This window comes from Phocoena sinus, chromosome 1, assembly GCF_008692025.1.
Source record: "Phocoena sinus isolate mPhoSin1 chromosome 1, mPhoSin1.pri, whole genome shotgun sequence".
Taxonomy (NCBI): Eukaryota; Metazoa; Chordata; class Mammalia; order Artiodactyla; family Phocoenidae; genus Phocoena; species Phocoena sinus.
Genome location: NC_045763.1, coordinates 109,606,735 through 109,624,903, shown reverse-complemented (window position 1 = coordinate 109,624,903; position 18,169 = coordinate 109,606,735). Strand labels below are relative to the sequence as shown.

General features: G+C 38.3%; 1 long non-coding RNA gene across 1 annotated transcript; it reads left to right on the top strand.

Moving 5' to 3' along the window:
• The first annotated feature begins 1,051 nt into the window (after positions 1-1,051).
• On the top strand, positions 1,052-5,636 carry LOC116752878. Its single transcript, XR_004349627.1, has 3 exons — positions 1,052-2,221; positions 4,189-4,238; positions 4,608-5,636. It is a non-coding gene; the product is annotated as an uncharacterized LOC116752878 (long non-coding RNA).
• Positions 5,637-18,169: the final 12,533 nt, after the last annotated feature.

Here is an 18,169-nt window from a genome sequence, read left to right as displayed (position 1 = left end):
GCTACAATGGCATGTTAAATAAAGTATAGAGTTTTACATGGACAGAACAAACAAAGAGATCAATATACTTATCTAGGTGATCTATACGAACAATTTTATTGAATGATGTGGAATAAATTCTGGGGAAAATAGCATGGGTTTTCTTTCCAATTCCCAGGTAAATTATAGGGATGTAAGACCAAACCATTCTGGTACTCTTGTAACAATGACATTGTCTTTTCTGACAATATGTTAGCAGTGATTAAAGAGAAGATTAATTTCATAGACTTGTTAAGAATTTACTTGAAAAGCATCAGCTTTAAAAAAAGTAATTTAACATTGAACTTTTTCTGTACCCAGACAGAGGGCGCTCTTGGACCACTAAGAAGGTATCAATAATTTACAGGATCTTTTCTTCTTCCACTTACAATGGGGTTACATCCCAATAAACCCCATTGTAAGTTGAAAATATCATAAGTTGAAAATGCATTGACTATACCTAACTTTCCAAACTTCATAACTTAGCCTAGCCTACTTTAAATATACTCAGAACACTTATATTAGCCTACAGTGGGGCAAAATTAGCGATCACAAAGCCTATTTTATAATAAAGTGTTGAATATCACACACACAAAACTTACAAGATCTGTGTAACATTGGGTGCTGGTTCACTGAGTAATGGTAATGATTACACGAATGAGGGAAAAATGCATTTTTTGGCCAAAATAGATCACAAAATGCTTTAATGTTTAATCTGTTTTGGTTTTAAATCTTATTGAACTGTTACATGAATTGACTGCTTTATAATTTTTTCATTTCTTGAGGAACTAGATAAAACATAGCTACCAGGTTCAAATCAACAGGCATTCAGTTTGGGAGATTATTTTAATAAATATGAAGTCTAAAATTTGAAGGCTGGGAATCTGATTATAACTTCTATTCATGTCTGACTGCAATTGACAGTAGATCCGTCAACATGAATATGTATGTTTTAGGCCATGTGCTGAGTACTTTCCATGCAACTAAATACAGCATGTGATCCTTTTTTTTTTTGCCACGTGGCTTGCAGGATCTTAGTTCGCCAGCCAGGGATTGAACCTGGGCCCTCGGCAGTGAAAGTGCAGAGTCCTACCCACTGGATTGCCAGGGAATTCCTGGCAATTAACTTCTTTTTTAAAATGAGAAGATTGAAGCTTAGAGAGATTAAGAAGATTTCTGCTAAAAAGTGACAGAACTGGGATATGAACCTGGGAGGTGTGAACACCAGAATTCATGTTTATACCAGAAAACTATACTGCAAATGACAGTTTCCTCTGTTCATGGCAGGAAATATGCAATTAATTGTGAAATTGGTTTTTTTCCAGTTATTGTTGAAAGACTACAGCAACATCCAGGCTCACCACAATTTAATTTAGGCATAATATTGGGAAATTAGGCTTTTAATTTCCTGGTGATGTAGTAATTTAAACTCAGATGCTATAGAACTCCTGGTCAAGGAACACTCAAGTTTAGAGAGTACCATGATAGAATGAGAAGAGTAATGAATTGGGAGCCAAGTAATCTGATTTATAGTATGTTTCACTACTAATATTTAGATGAGTTTCAGAGATGATTCAAGCTCACTAGACCTCTGTCTTTCAAATGAAGGAAATGGACTAGAAAACCTCAGGTCATAAATCTTTGAGTTTTATATTTTGCATATGGAAATTGTTTTATATCTTCACATTATACATCTTTTTCAATTTCTGGGAGCAGTATATTAATAGAAATCTAACAGTGTCATGCCTGCTTTAGCACTGGTGTGGAGCCCCCAGAATAGTTCTACATAGGCATCTAGTTCTCAGCACTGGTTACTAGAGGATTTGTGGAGGGTATTTATTCTATCAACAAGCATTGAACACCTACTATGTACCAGCCATGGAAATACAGTCATTTGTCTTTGACATTTCTTAGGACATGCTGTCATTTTCTTTCTTTGCATAGGTTCCTGGGGATAGCTTTTTCTTGCTTTCTTAAATGTCGGTTAAAGCATTTCCTTAAGTGTGGGAAGAAGAAGGTTGTATCTCCCTTCTTAAACTCCTGGAGGGGGGTGTGGATTTTATCAACTTTTTGAGAAAAGACTGTGTAAATGTAGGGGCAGAGTATCTCTATTAATATTCCTTTGCTTTCTCCTGCAGAATATTTAGGAACTATTCCTTTCTGGAAGTAAAGTAATGGCATCCAGACTTAAGATAGGAAAGAGGTAAAGGGAATGGTGGTCTAATTTTTATGTGACTATTTAATGCTGCTATTTTTAATTGAGTTAAAACATCTAAATTGAATGATACTTAACTTCCCCAAAGTCATTTTCCTGTGTGGTTCTTAGAGAAAATTGTCTGGGTCACCTATATAAGCATCTAGTTCTCAACTCTGGTTACTAGAGGATTTGTAGAGTGTATTCATTCTTTCAAAAAGCATTTATTTAATACCTACTATGTGCTAGCTGTGGAAATAAGCATTGCAGGAATTCCCTGGCGGTCCAGTGGTTAGGACTTGGCACTTTCACTGCCGTGGACTGGGGTTCAATCCCTGGTTGTGGAACTAAGATCCTGCAAGCCATGCGGCTCAGCCAAAAAAGAAATAAGCATTAAACAAAACAGACAAAAATTCCTAATCTCATGGAGTTTACAATCTAGTGAGGACATTCAGACAAAGAAAATAGGTAAAATTTATGGTAATTAGATGGTAATAAATTCTATAGAGAAAAACAAACCAGGTGTAAAGAAGGGAGATGGAGGAGTATTTATAGATTATAGATAAATTATAGATAAATCTATAAATTATAAAATATAAATTATAGATAAATCTATAATTTATCTATTTTAATACTAAGTGTCTCTTTTTTATAAGTGTCTCTTTTTTATAAAGTTCGCAGTTATAGATAGGGTGGTCAGGGAATCATTCGCTGAGAAGTGCACATTGAGCAAAAACCTCAAGGAGGTGAGAGGAGTAAGCCATGTGTTATCTAGATAAAGAAACTTCCAAGTATCAATCAACCATACTCCAACAAAAAAAAATTTTTTAAGATATTTTCACTGGGTATAGAATTCTAAAACAAAGAAAAGAAAAGAAAGAAAAGAAACTTCTAGGTGAAAGGAAGAACAATTGCAAAACCCCTGAGGTGAGAGTCACCTGTTCATAAAAGAGCAAAGTGGCCAGTGTAGCTGGAATTGAGGCCGGGAGGGGGAAAGATAGATAATGGGAAACAGTTTGTGTAGGACCCTATTGTGAGAGCGTTGACTTTTATTTTGAATGAGATGAGAAGTCACTGGAGAGCTTAAGGAGTGGATCAATCCAGCTGCTGGGTTGAGAGTAAACTGCAGAGAGCAAAAGCAACAAGCAGAGAGACTAGTTAACAGCATTTACAATAATCCAGGTGAGAGGTAGGAGGTCTTAACCAGGGAGATGGAGATGGTGAGGAAGTGGATGGATTTTGGAGACTGTGACAGAATTAGCTCGTGGTTTGGATGAAGGATATGTGAGACAGAGAGGAGTCCCCGCAAGATAACAGGTTTTTTTTAGCCTGAACAACTAGCAGGATGAAGCTGCCATGAACTGAGATGGCGAAGAGTGCAGGAAAAGAGGTTTTGTGAGGGAAGACTGCCTTTCCGCCTTCAATTTCACTGTTACTACATCATTCACGTGCCACACACCAGGAACTCTGCAACAATAGATTTTTAGCTTCTTCCTTTTCCAATCCGCCCTGTATGCCATAGGAATTAAGATTAGTTTGTTTAGATTGGGGAAAAGCAAATGCTGGATCAATAGCTAATGCATTTATTTTGTTTATATAATAAGGATTTGCCTTTGTATTTGTTTTTGAAGTTTTTAATTGTTCAATGAATGCTGAATAGAACTACAAGCAATATAATTATTGCCTCTGGTTTATTAGAGATGTTTTATAATCATGTTAATTATGTTCTAACTAAAAAAGGCTTGCATCTCTTCTTTATAATTGATGTTTATACCTTCTGTAAGATAAATATAAAGCCTGTTGTTCACATTCTAATATTCTTGAGGACTTGCTGTAAGATTGCAGGGAGTTTAAAAGTTGGCAGTGGAGTAGATTTGTATTATTAGTCTGATCTTAATGTTGTAACATACTGATCATGTAAAATATGATGAGTTTTTGTTATGTTATATGATATGTTTTTGTTATTTCACATGCAGGACTGTAACAACACAAACTAGAGAAGATGACATAACGTACAAGAAAGCAAGTAAATTACTATCTAATTAAAACATTTAATTCTAATATTAGCAGAGTTCTCTAGAAAATGTTATCTTTCTCAATGCTTTTTTGTCTCCTTTTTCCAAAAACTTCCCTCTACTCTGGAGGATGACTGTTGAGGAATATTTCTGATTTTAAGAGCTTAGTTTAAGAGCTTAGCTTAGTTTAAAAACAAATAAAATGTTATCTTTTTTTTCAACTAAAACTTGAAATCTGAATCTAACACGTCTTGATACTATTACGATCCCCTTGGCACCACTGGACAATATTATGTTTAGGGACCTTGGCTACAACTACTACATAAACATAGTGATATATAATTTATCTATTTTAATACTGTCTCTTTTTTCTATTAAAGGTGCACAATTGAAGAACCATTTTCACAGATTAATACATCTTGTTTCTGCTTTAAATTTTAAACTCATTTTTTCACCTTATAAAGATGCAAGGAGTAGATGAGTTATTGTGTAGGTAGATTGTAATATTGGCTTGTTATATATAGTTTTCTTTGCCATATTTCCTTGACTTTCATGTAAGCAGTGAATGAGTTTATTTGTTCATTGCACACCTGATTTTGTATTTTTAGCTCTTAGGTTGGGATTAGCCATCACATATATATACGCAGAAATATGATCTAAACTAAACCTTTAACAACTCTTAAATTTGAACAAAATATAATAGTGTGAGATTTTATTTACTCAGACCAGTTTTTGTATACATTGTAGTAAACCACCAAATGTATTTGAATGCTTGATTATGGAGAAATAGGCTTCCAGTATCGTCTGGAAGTGTTATAATGATTATAACTCTTACTGAGATCATGAACCTAAAATTAGAGAATCTTAAGAATCCTAGGAGTTGGAAGGGAATGTAGAAATCATCTGGCCTGATGTAAAGTCTCTCTTCACCATCTCTGGCGCAAAATCATCTGTGATCTGCTTGAATATGTCCAAATAGAAGTGAACTCATTAATTCACAAGAAGGCTATTCCATTTTTGAAAAGTTCAAATTGTTAGAAATCTGTCTACCTCTAATTTTTGCCCTTTGGACTTACCCTCTAAAAATGATATAGCATAAATTTAAAGTATCTTTCACATGAGTGCCATCTCTTTTGTTCTTCCTATCAAGTTGTTTTCTAGCTTTAAGCATCCTAGGTTTCTTCAAAATTCTTTATGTGACATGGTTCCTAAGACCTTCCTACCTGGTTGACTTGCTCTGAACTTACTGAAGCTTATCAGGGTTTCATGTAAAGCAATAGTTGTTAAATTGCAGTGTGCTAGAATAGACTCATATGGGGTGCTTGTTAAAAATGTAGAGTCCAGGCCTTCCCTGGTGGTGCATTGGTTAAGAATCCGCCTGCTAATGCAGGGGACACAGGTTCGAGCCCTGGTCTGGGAAGATCCCACATGCCGCGGAGCAACAAGCCTGTGCACCAGAACCACTGAAGCCCGTGCACCTAGAGCCGGTGCTCCGCAACAAGAGAGGCCACCGCAATGAGAAGCCCATGCACCCCAAGGAAGAGTAGCCCCCGCTTGCCGCAACTAGAGAAAGTCTGCACACAGCAACGAAGACCCAATGCAGCCAAAATAAATAAATGTATTTATTTAAAAAAAATGTAGATTCCTGGGCCGTATTCCCCAGAGATTCTGACTTAATAGATCTGAGATGGGGCTGTAGAAGCTCTGCTTTTAATTAGTACTGCCTGGTAATTCTGACGGGTGAGGTCTCTGGGCCTCCTTTTGAGAAATATTGTTTCAAAATGTAGTACTAAGAGATCTCTGAATTCCTTACCAAAAGGCCTCAGCTGGTGAGAAAGATGAATGTGTAAAAATGACCCTTAGAAGGCAGAACAGGGTGAAATGAACGTTGGGGACCACAGGCTGGACAAAACTTGGTGATCTTTTAGCTAAATTGATGGTGCCAGTCTTGGGGGCAGTCTTCCCTGAAGTGGGTGCTGGTTCTCTGGGCAGATATATGGGAGGGGAGGGGTGGGAGGAAAAAAATACATACTGCCAACAAGTAGCTAAAAAATAACTATCTGCTTGTACGGTAAGATGAACTCTTATAAATAACTTTTGGGTTGAAAAAAAGCAAAATTGAAATTGAAGACAATACTGAGAACATTACATAGCAAAACCTATAGCATACAGAAAGTAGTATTAAAAAGAAAATACATAGCTTTAGAAATGCACTTAGAGGGCTTCCCTGGTGGCGCAGTGGTTAAGAATCCGCCTGCCAAGGCAGGGGACACAGGTTCGATCCCTGGTCCAGGAAGATCCCACATGCTGCAGAGCAACTAAGCCCGGGTGCCACAACTACTCAGCCTGCACTCTAGAGCCTGTGAGCCACAACTACTGAGCCTGCATGCCACAACTACTGAAGCCTGTGCGCCTAGAGCTGGTATTCTCCAACAAGAGAAGCCACCACAATGAGAAGCCCGCGCACCCTAACGAAGAGTAGGCCCTGCTCGCTGCAACTAGAGAAAAGCCTGCGTGCAACAGTGAAGACCCAATGCAGCCAAAAATAAATAAATTAGAAAAAACACAAAAAAACCTCTATACTGTCCAGATTACACCCAGAGTATTGACTTTTTATAATTAGCAAATATTCATGTAATTTTTTAACTAAAAAAAGGAAGATATATGATAAGGCCTGAAATCTGTGAAATAAGATGGGAAGTCTGTTAAAGTAGATGCTTATCCAACTTTCAAGATTTTGTTGCTGTCATCTTGTCTCTCATTCTATTTGTTCCAGAACGCATATGTTTTTATTGCCATTTTAGTGGGGTTTACACAAGGTAAACACTTGAGTCCACTGTCTATAGTCTTTTTCTTCAGATTAAAAAACGAGCAATAAGATAAAAAAGATTTTATTTTAAAAGGGGGGTGGTAGTATTTTGTGCTACTTGTTGAACATTTTGAGATCTATTCTACCAAGGACAGCTAGCATATGTTCTTAGAAATTGATCTTCAGTATCACTTTCATTAGATAAAATTCTGAGTTGACTGAACCATATCTGACCTAATTTTTGCTAGCTCTTATTTTCTCATATATGCTTGAAAATATGCATAACTAAAGAAAATACCGAATGTAAAAATTAACTTGTATTTTGTGCCTATAGGATGAATATGAGCAGTGGAAAAGCAGTTTACCATTACTTTTTTTTTTTGCGGTACGCGGGCCTCTCACTGTTGTGGCCTCTCCCGTTGCGGAGCACAGGCTCTGGACACGCAGGCTCAGCAGCCATGGCTCACGGGCCCAGCCGCTCCGCGGGATGTGGGGTCTTCCCGGACCGGGGCACGAACCCGCGTCCCCTGCATCGGCAGGCGGACTCTCAACCACTGCGCGACCAGGGAAACTACCATTACTTTTTAAAGGCCTGGACCACACAGTATTTATGTTGCTTTAGTATAAATCTACCTGATGAATAATTCAATTCTAGGAATGAATTAAAGACATACATGAGCTCAAATGATTCAGTTTTATGGCTGTTGTTAAATTCTTGTGGGGCAAATATTTGTTAAGTAAGATGAGTTATTTCAATCAATATGAAAATCACCCTAAAGCATATTTTAATTTCACAATATTTTTCTGGATTCATTCCCTTGTGGATTATTCCATTGAAATGATTTTTCTTATATTCACCATAGCTTTATTTATGATCATAAAAATTTCAGCAGTGGAAAAATGATGATGGCTGTCCTCCTTGGAATACTGAGCAGTCATAAAATTTATGATGAAGAACACACTTACATGGTAAATTCTCACAAGAGAACAATGTGTGAGCAAGCGGCAGGCAAAGATATTTCATGTGGGAGGCAGTGTGATGTCATGAAAAGACACTGACTTTGAACCCAAAGCAATCAAGGTCTCAGTCTCAGCTTAACCCCCTCACAACTTGTGTGCTTGGCTCCCTGGACCTGTGTCCCCATCTATCCAATGGGATATTGTTAGCTACTCTGCAAGTTTATTGTGAAGATGAGAATTAACCCCCTACCTAGCACTGCCCTTGCCACACAGTGATAACATTATTTGAGCACCTACTACTATTGCAACCATAAAAAAGACTTAAACCTAAGGGAGATAGTAGAAACATACAAATATGGTAACCCCAGTGCTAGGGATATGGTTGGCATGTTGCTTTTCTAGAAACTGGAACCCAGGCAGTTGACAGTTCTGTGTAAGAGGACATTAGATGTTCTAAATGTCACTGTATTTTGTAAGTGAGGGCACCCATGCCACTTACACCTGCACCCTGTGTTCCTCTCTCTGAGGCTTTGGCCTCAGGGTCTCAGGCTGCCTTTTTCTTCCCCAGTGCAACACCATGGGGCTCAGTCTCTTCCAAGCCTAGCTCTGGATTGGAAGACTGTATTTATCATTCCTCCCAGCCCTTTTTCATTTAAGAATTTTTTATTACAAACCACTTTGGGGAGTCACAAAGAGCAAACACTGGGAAATTACAAAGCACATGAAGGTCTTGTAATAGTGGCATTGGGCTATGGCGCCTGCTTCTCTTTGGGATGGTAACTCAAGGGTGGAGCTGAATAATGCCCTCCTCCTGAAAGATTTTCTTATTAGCATTAGGATACTTGGAACTTGTGAATATTTCATGTTAGATGGCAAAGGGGCATTAAGGTTGCAGATGGAACTAAGGTTGCTAATCAGTAGATCTTAGTTAGCAAGAGTATCGCTGACAATAGTAGCTGGTGACTACTATAGTAGTATAGTATATTGATGACTATAGGAGTTGCAAGGTTAAACTATTTTCAAAAAATTTTTAGACATGATGTACCTTTTTCTCCCTCTGTTGATATTACATTGATGGTGCAAAAGCAATTGTGGATAAAACTGTTAGTCCCTTAACACAAATTAAGCAATGGTACCAAACTATACTATTTGTAGTCATTATATTCTTCACTGCCAGGTAATTGCAGAAGTAAAGAGGGGAGAGGGGAGGAGAGGAGAGAAGGGGCAAGGAAGGGAGGGTGGGAAAGAAAGAAAGGAAGAAAGGAAGGAAGGAAGGAAGAAGAAGGAAGGAAGGAAAGAAAGAAGAAAAAAGAGGAAAGAAGGAAGAGAGAAAGCAAGAGAAAGAAATGCCGGTTTCACTTAAGACTGCTGATGAAGCAGGAAATTTTATTTTATTAAACTTCGACCACTGAGTACATGTGTTTTTGATATGCTGGGTGATGAAATAGGTGAACATAAGCACTCCTGCTGTATACCATGGTATGAAGGTTGTTTTTTGGAAAAGCATTTGTGCAATTGTTTGAATTGTGAGTTGAACTAACCAGTCTTTTGGTCATGGAACACCATTTTACTTGAAAGAATGTCTGACAGTCTATGGATATTGAGACATGGGTATATGGCAGGTATTTTCTCAAAAATGAGCAAAGTGAGCCCATCACTTCAAGGAAAACAACTGACCAAATTTGTTGCCAATGATAAAATCTGGGCTTTCAAACAAATACAGGAATTTTGGGAAAGTTGTATCTGCCATTGTAAACTTGACAGCTTCCCACACTTAAAGATTTTCTAATGAGATTATATTCATAAATGTAATATATTGATATTATACAATGAAGTGTGTTAACATTTGGAAGATCTGCATAATTCAGTGGTTCAGTATTTTTCAAATGACCAGTACAAAATAAGTGCAAGATAGAGTAATGGGTTTTAATGTAACAGAGTGTGAAAAATTCATTGATATGGGGCTTCCTTGGTGGCACAGTGGTTGGGAGTCCGCCTGCTGATGCAGGGGACACGGGTTCGTTCCCTGGTCCAGGAGGATCCCACATGCCACGGAGCGGCTGGGCCCGTGAGCCATGGCCACTGGGCCGGCGCATCTGGAGCCTGTACTCTGCAACGGGAGAGGCCACAGCAGTGAGAGGCCCGCATACTGCAAAAAATAAAAAAATAAAAAAAAATTCATTGATATGCTTTCAGATTTCATATTGCAACTAGCCTTTTAGAGACTACTACTTGTTGAGTTTGGGTGTAGTATCAAAAGAAAATATCCACAATTGTTTGAAGAAACCCTTGAAATATTCCTCCTTTTTATAACTATACATCTGTGTGAGGCTGGATCTTCTTCAACTATTTTAACCTTTTAAAATAACATATCCCGGGGCTTCCCTGGTGGCGCAGTGGTTGAGAGTCCACCTGCCGATGCAGGGGACACAGGTTTGTGCCCCGGTCCGGGAAGATCCCACATGCAGCGGAGCGGCTAGGCCCGTGAGCCATGGCCACTGAGCCTGTGCGTCCAGAGCCTGTGCTCCGCAACGGGAGAGGCCACAACAGTGAGAGGCCCGCGTACCGCAAAAACAAAACAAAACAAAGCAAAACATATCCCAACAAATTGAATGGAAAAGAGATATGAGAGAGAATCCAGATGTCTTGTATTAAACCATATATTAAAGAGATTTGCAAAAATGTAAAACAATGCCATCCTCTTCTATTTTTTTATTTTGAAAAATATAGTTATTTTTCTTAAAACGTTGTCTATGTTAACATATAATGGGTTTATTTTAAAATGAATTAATAAGTAGTTTTGACCAGATGGACTGTTGAGGTATCACTATGGCAGCACTGTGTTCAGGAAACTCTTATTTGACTTAAAAATGGCCCCAAACTGCAAGAGTAGCGATGCTGGCAATTCAGATATGCCAAAGAGAAGCTGTAAAGTGCTTCCTTTAAGTGAAAAGTGAAAGTTCTCAACTTAATAAGAAGAGAAAAGAAAATCGTATACTTAGGTTGCTAAGATCTATGATCACATGGAACAGAAATAACACAGAGAGTTGGCCTCATCCTCGAAGTTTCTGATGTTTTTTCCAGCATTTGCTAAATAGGCAAACATTTATAGAGCTCAAAACTTATTACAAGTTATTTTAAAGGTTTGGCGGATACAGATTTTCCACTTGTACTGGCAGTGTGACCTCCAGTTAACAAAGCATCTCAGCTCATGAATCTCTTCTGCCACTCATCCTGACAAGTTGGAGAAGAAGAGGCTGCCTTCAGATGGTGTTTCAACTGTGTGGTTGACAGGGTCTCGGTGCTCCAGTCGGGTATCAGGCCTGAGTCTCTGAGGTGGGAGAGCCGAGTTTAGAACATTGCTCCACCAGAGACGTCCCGGCCCCAGGTAATATCAAACAGAGAAAGCTCTCCCAGAGGTCTCCATTTCAATGCTAAGACCCAGCTCCACTCAATGACCAGCGAGCTACAGTGCTGGACACCCCATGCCAAACAACGCAAGACAGGAACACAAGCCCACACCTTAGCAGAAAGGCTGCCTAAAATCATAACAAATTCACAGACACCCCAAAACACACCACCGGATGTGATCCTGCCCACCAGAAAGCCAAGATCCAGCCTCATCCACCAGAACAAAGGCACCAGTCCCCTTCACCAGGAAGCCTACACAACCCACTGAACCAACCTTACCCACTGGGGGCAGACACCAAAAACAACGGGGACTATGAACCTGTAATCTGTGAAAAGGAGACCCCAAACACAGGGAGTTAAGCAAAATGAGAAGACAGAGAAATACACAACAGATGAAGGAGCAAGGTAAAACCCCACCAGACTGGGCTTCCCTGGTGGCGCAGTGGTTGAGAGTGCTCCTGCCGATGCAGGGGACACGGGTTCGTGCCCTGGTCTGGGAAGATCCCACATGCAGCGGAGTGGCTGGGCCCGTGAGCCATGGCTGCTGAGCCTGCGCGTCCGGAGACTGTGTTCCGCAACGGGAGAGGCCACAACAGTGAGAGGCCCACGTATCGCAAAAAAAAAAAAAAAAAAAAAAAAGACATGAACCACAATGTTCACTGCAGCTCTATTTATAATAGTCAGGACATGGAAAAAATCTAAGTGTCCATCGACAGATGAATGGATAAAGAAGATGTGGCACATATATACAATGGAATATTAGCCATAAAAAGAAATGAAATTGAGTTATTTGTAGTGAGGTGGATGGACCTAGAGACCGTCATACAGAGTGAAGTAAGTTAGAAAGAGAAAAACAAATACCGTATGCTAACACATATATATGGAATCTAAAAAAAAAAAGTTCTGATGAACCTAGGGGCAGGACAGGAATAAAGATGCAGACGTAGAGAATGGACTTGAGGACACGGGAAGTGGGAAGGGTAAGCTGGGATGAAGTGAAAGAGTGGCGTGGACATATATACACTACCAAATGTAAAATAGATAGTTACTGGAAAGCAGCTGCATAGCACAGGGAGATCAGCTCATTGATTTGTAACCACCTAGAGGGGTAGGATAGGGAGGGTGGGAGAGAGACGCCAGAGGGAGGGGTTGGGGATATATGTATATGTGTAGCTGATTCACTTTGTTATACAGCAGAAACTAACACACCATTGTAAAGCAGTTATACTCCAATAAAGATGTTAAAATAAATACATAAATAAATTAATTGATTTTAAAAAGTAAAAAAATAAGTAGTTTTGAAATATCTCAGTTTTAATTTTTAATATGGTAAATATCAGTAGCTATAACCCACATAATAAAAAAACTCTTTGAAGTCCTCAATAATTTTTTAGCGTATAGTGTTCCTGAAACCAAAAAGATTGAGAGCACTGAAACAGAAGTTTAATACGACATTTTGTGTGTTGATCTTATGAAGAAAGCTGCTAAAATTAAGTATGCAATGAACCTTGTTATTACTCTAAGTCATATTGACATTTTTTAAAGGCCCCTAAGTAAATTTAAAAAATAAAATATTCTGTTTTGTACAAGTCAAAGCTTGCATATATATTTATATTTTTGGCCTAATCTAATGCCATAACAGCCCCCAAAATTTTATAGTAAAAAACTTAGGAACTTTTATAGAAGCATTGGAAAACAGATTTCTATATTATTCTGACAGAGTCCTATTATGCTAAAAGCCAGAGGGTTGAGCTGCTTCAAATGTTTGCAGAAATGATTTCTTTTTTTAAAGTAGCTCTGTCAGCTGGAGAACAGAAAAAGAACAAACTTGCTGAATGAGGATGGTTTGGAGCAGGCCAGAGCTCCTGTCATAATTCTGTAATTGGCATTCCTGCTGCCGCTAGGAGAAACCTAATTGTGTGGGAGATCTATAAGACTGTCATCTACATCTAACTCAGAGTGCTGATGTGAGTAATTTTTAAGTTCTAACACAAGTATAGAACTGGTTATGACCTTAATGGAGAGCAATGACCATGTGAGATGTTGTGTTTCTTGTTATCCTGCAACAGACGGGTGCAGTTACCTAAGCTGTGAACTGATCACGTGGTCTCTTCATTATGTTCCACAGACTTATTATCATCAGCACCAAACTATATATATGAAATCCTTTTGAGAAATTAAAAGCATTTAATGAAAGAGATTTATTTTTGATAGCAATATTCTTAGAGACATTTTAGTATAGTGGTTTTGGAGTTAGACTAGCAAGGCTTGAATTCTGGCTTTGCCACCGATGATCATGACTTGAAACGAGTTTCTTTAACCCGTGTGACCCTCAGTTTTATCTGTTATAATACTTAAAATAATACTTATCTCCTGGGCTACTGTGAGGATTACTGAAATTATATTACAGCCCCTCAACATAATAAAGTGTGCAGTAGATGATAGCTGCTGTTATTAATGATTACAATAATAATTACACTGATGGTAATTTCATACCTTAATGATAGAGGTTAGGAGGGACTGAAGATATTCCATATCTTACTCCTATTATTTACCACTGGCAAGTTCTTTGAGGCATAGAGACGTCTGGGTAATGTTGATATCAGTTAAGGACATAGCTAAGATTCTTATTTTCTTCTGACCATTTCACTTAGTTGTCTGGACAGCAAGGAAAAGAATGGGGTTGGCCAGCTGGAGGAAAAAATATTTTGTCTTCAAAAGACCATATTTAAAAGATGCTTATTATTGTTTAGTAGACCTTTTCTGGGCAGTATCAATAGCTGTTCAAGGAAATGAGCCAGTGGAAAGGTAAAGCGATACAATATTTTGGTCAGGCAATTCAGCAATATGTATTAAAGATCTTTAACCCAGCATTTCTATTCTTTAGGAAACTTTTTTAAGGAAAAGAGACAAGGATGTATAAAAAGATATGTGTTTATAGATGTTCTTCACAGCGTTATTTACAATAGTGAGTTGGAAACAAGTTAAAAGCTTAACAATAGAAACAGCTTATGTAAAGTATCGCCTAGTCATAGAATGAAAGAATATGTAACTACTAAAAATCACATTGGGTATAAAAAGCTTAACCAGTAAACTAAATGTGTGAATCATCTGAGTATGAGACTCTAGCAAGTGGTGAGAACAATGATAAACTGGAGAGTTCGTGCACCACTCTAAGGCATTAAAATTCAAATTATAAAACAACACTTTTTGGCCAAAAAAAGGTGAAGTCTGAACTCTGCCCATAGGTTTACCAGCTTGAGACACCTACTGTTGAAGAATATTAAAATGTGGGAAAATATTCATGGCATACTTAAAAATTTTTTTACTTTATTGAAGTATAGTTGATTTACAATGTCATGTTAATTTCTGCTGTACAGCAAAGTGATTCAGTTATACATATACATACATTCTTTTTCATATTCTTTTCCATCATGGTTTATCACAGGATACTGAATATAATTCCCTGTGCTATACAGTAGGACCTTGCTGTTTATCCCTTCTATATATAATAGTTTGCATTTGTTAATCCCAAATACCCCATCCATCCCTCCCAAACCCACCTCTCCCTTGACAACCACAAGTCTCTTCTCTATATCTGTGAGTCTGTTTCTGTTACCTAGATAAGTTCATTTGTGTCATATTTTAGATTCCACATAAAGTGGTATCATATGGTATTTGTCTTTCTCTCTCTTTCTTTTTTGTTTTTGGCTGCACCATGCAGCTTGCAGGACCCTAGTTCCCTGACCAGGGACTGAACCCGCACCCCCTGTAGTGGAAGCGCTGAGTCTTAACCACTGAACCTCCAGGGAAGTCCTGTCTTTCTCTTTCTGACTTACTTCACTTAGTATGATAATCTCTAGGTTCATCCATGTTGCTGCAAATGGCATTATTTCAATGCATGGTATATTTTTAAGTGACAGAAGCAAATAAGAAAAGTGGTATAGTAAAGGATGATTCCAATAATTTTTTAAAAGCATGTTTTTATAGATCTATCCTTTTCCTGTCTGTTGGTTGGTCTTATCTATCTGGAAGAATATTTGCCAAAACAACAATAGCAAACACTTACATAGAACTTACTATTTGCCTCGGATTGTTTTGATCACCTTATACATGTTAACTCATTTAATCCTCAGGGCAAAAATAGATTCTATCACTACCCCTATTTTATAGATGATAAAGCTGAAGCACAGAGAGGTTAAGTAACTTGTTCAAGGTCACACAGCTAGAAAGTAGTAGAGGTGGGATTCAAGCTAAGGCAGTAGAGTCTGGGCTCTTAACTACTACGCTATACTAACACAAAAAAGTTATAATTTCTTCTCTGAGGTTTTTTGTGTGGGTTTTATTTTCTTTACGTTTTTTGGTAGTTAAAATGTCTTCCATAAAAAATATGTATTTTACATTAGAGAAATGCAAATCCAAACTACTATGAGGTATCACCTCACACCAGTCAGAATGGCCATCATCAAAAAATCTACAAACAATAAATGCTGGAGAGGGTGTGGAGAAAAAGAACCCTCTTGCACTGTTGGTGGGAATGTAAATTGACACAGCCACTATGGAGAAGAGTATGGAGGTTCCTTAAAAAACTAAAAATAGAACTACCATATGACCCAGCAATCCCACTACTGGGCATATACACTGAGAAAACCATAATTCAAAAAGAGTCATGTACCACAATGTTCATTGCAGCTCTATTTACAATAGCCGGGACACGGAAGCAACCTAAGTGTCCATCGACAGATGAATGGATAAAGATGTGGCACATATATACAATGGAATATTACTCAGCCATAAAAAGAAATGAAATTGAGTTATTTGTAGTGAGGTGGATGGACCTAGAGACTGTCATACAGAGTGAAGTAAGTCAGGAAGAGAAAAACAAATACCGTATGCTAACACATATTTATGGAATCTAAAAAAAAATAAAATGATTCTGATGAATCTAGGGGCAGGACAGGAATAAAGACGTAGACGTAGAAAATGGACTTGAGGACACGGGGAGGGGGAAGGGTAAGCTTGGACGAAGTGAGAGAGTGGCATGGACATATATTCACTACCAAACGTAAGGTAGATAGCTAGTGGGAAGCAGCCGCATAGCACAGGGAGATCAGCTCAGTGCTTTGTGACCACCTAGAGGGGTGGGATAGGGAGGGTGGGAGGGAGGGGATATGGGGATATATGTATATGTATAGCTGATTCACTTTGTTATACAGCAGAAACTAACACACCATTGTAAAGCAATTATACTCCAATAAAGATGTTAAAAATATGTATTTTATAATCAGAAAAAGCACAATATTTTATTAAAAGTGCACATTTATTGCCTAAGCGTGTGCTCCTTTTGGCTTCTCTAATTACTGTTCTCCATTAATGAAAATTAGTTTGTCTGATTTGCTGGCTGAAACCGTAGGCCCTGAGGAATTAAAAAATAGGACAGGTAAGTTTTATGGAGGTGAAAGGGAAAGCACATCAGTAACAGGTTCTCTGGGACAGCGGAAGAGCATTGAGCAGGAAAGAGCCAGACTAGGTTAATGAGGAATGCAATGCGGGTGGCTATTGCTGGAGAGCAGTTTTGTTTGGGCCTGCCCCTATACCTCATCTAAAATATGACGTTACAGTGCTCTTCCATATCATTTAACCTTTTCATTGATGTATTTAACAAATAATCATTAGGTTCCTCCTTACTAGGCACAATTGAGCACACAATGAAAAATTGTTTAAGGAGTCTATAACTTAGTAAGCGAGATTAGGGAGTACTAGAAAATGATCACTACAGTAAAAAGATACTATGTACCTTGAGAGGTCAAAGTGGGGAGAGATTTATTTATTTTTCCAGCTTTATTGGGATATAATTGATATATAACTGTATAAATTTAAGGAATACAAGGTGATGATTTGACACACTTAGATGTTGCAAAATGTTTACCACAATAAGGCTAGTTAACACCTCCATCACCTCACTTAATTACCATTTGTGTGTGTGTGTGTGTGTGTGTGTGTGTGTATGGTGAGAACACTTAAGATCTACTGTCTGAGCAACTTTCAAGCATATAATACAGTATTGTTAACTATAGTCACCATGCTGTACATTAGATGTGCAAGGAGAGCTTCCTTTATCCAAATTTTTTTGAGCCTCTGCCAGCTGTTAAGCACTGTTCTTGGTACTGGGAGGACTGCAGATGACGAGACAAACACAGTTCCTGCTCTCACTGTGCTCATATTCCCACATTGAAGACAGAGAAATAATTATAACTTAGCCTAGTGTAAAGGCACAAAAAAAGAAAGAAAATGCTCCAGTTCACTTTATAACTTGGCAAAGCCAGGATATCAAAAACATACAAATTAGCACCAGAAAAGAATATTATACCCCATTTTTACTTATTAACACAGTGCAAAATCTTAAATATTAGAAAATAAAGTCAATAGTGTATTTTTTAAAAATAAATTTATTTATTTATTTTTGGCTGCATTGGGTCTTCGTTGCTGCGCGTGGGCTTTCTCTAGTTGCGGGGAGCAGGGAATACTCTTCCTTGCGGTGCACAGGCTTCATTGCATGGCTTCTCTTTTTGCGGAGCATGGGTTCTAGGTGCATGGGCTTCACTAGTTGTGGCTCATGGGCTCTAGAGTGTAGGCTCAGTAGTTGTGGGGCATGGGCTTAGTTGCTCTGCGGCATGTGGAATCTTCCTGGACCAGGGCTCGAACCTGTGTTCCCTGCATTGGCAGGTGGGTTCTTAAGCACTGCACCACTAGGGAAGCCCA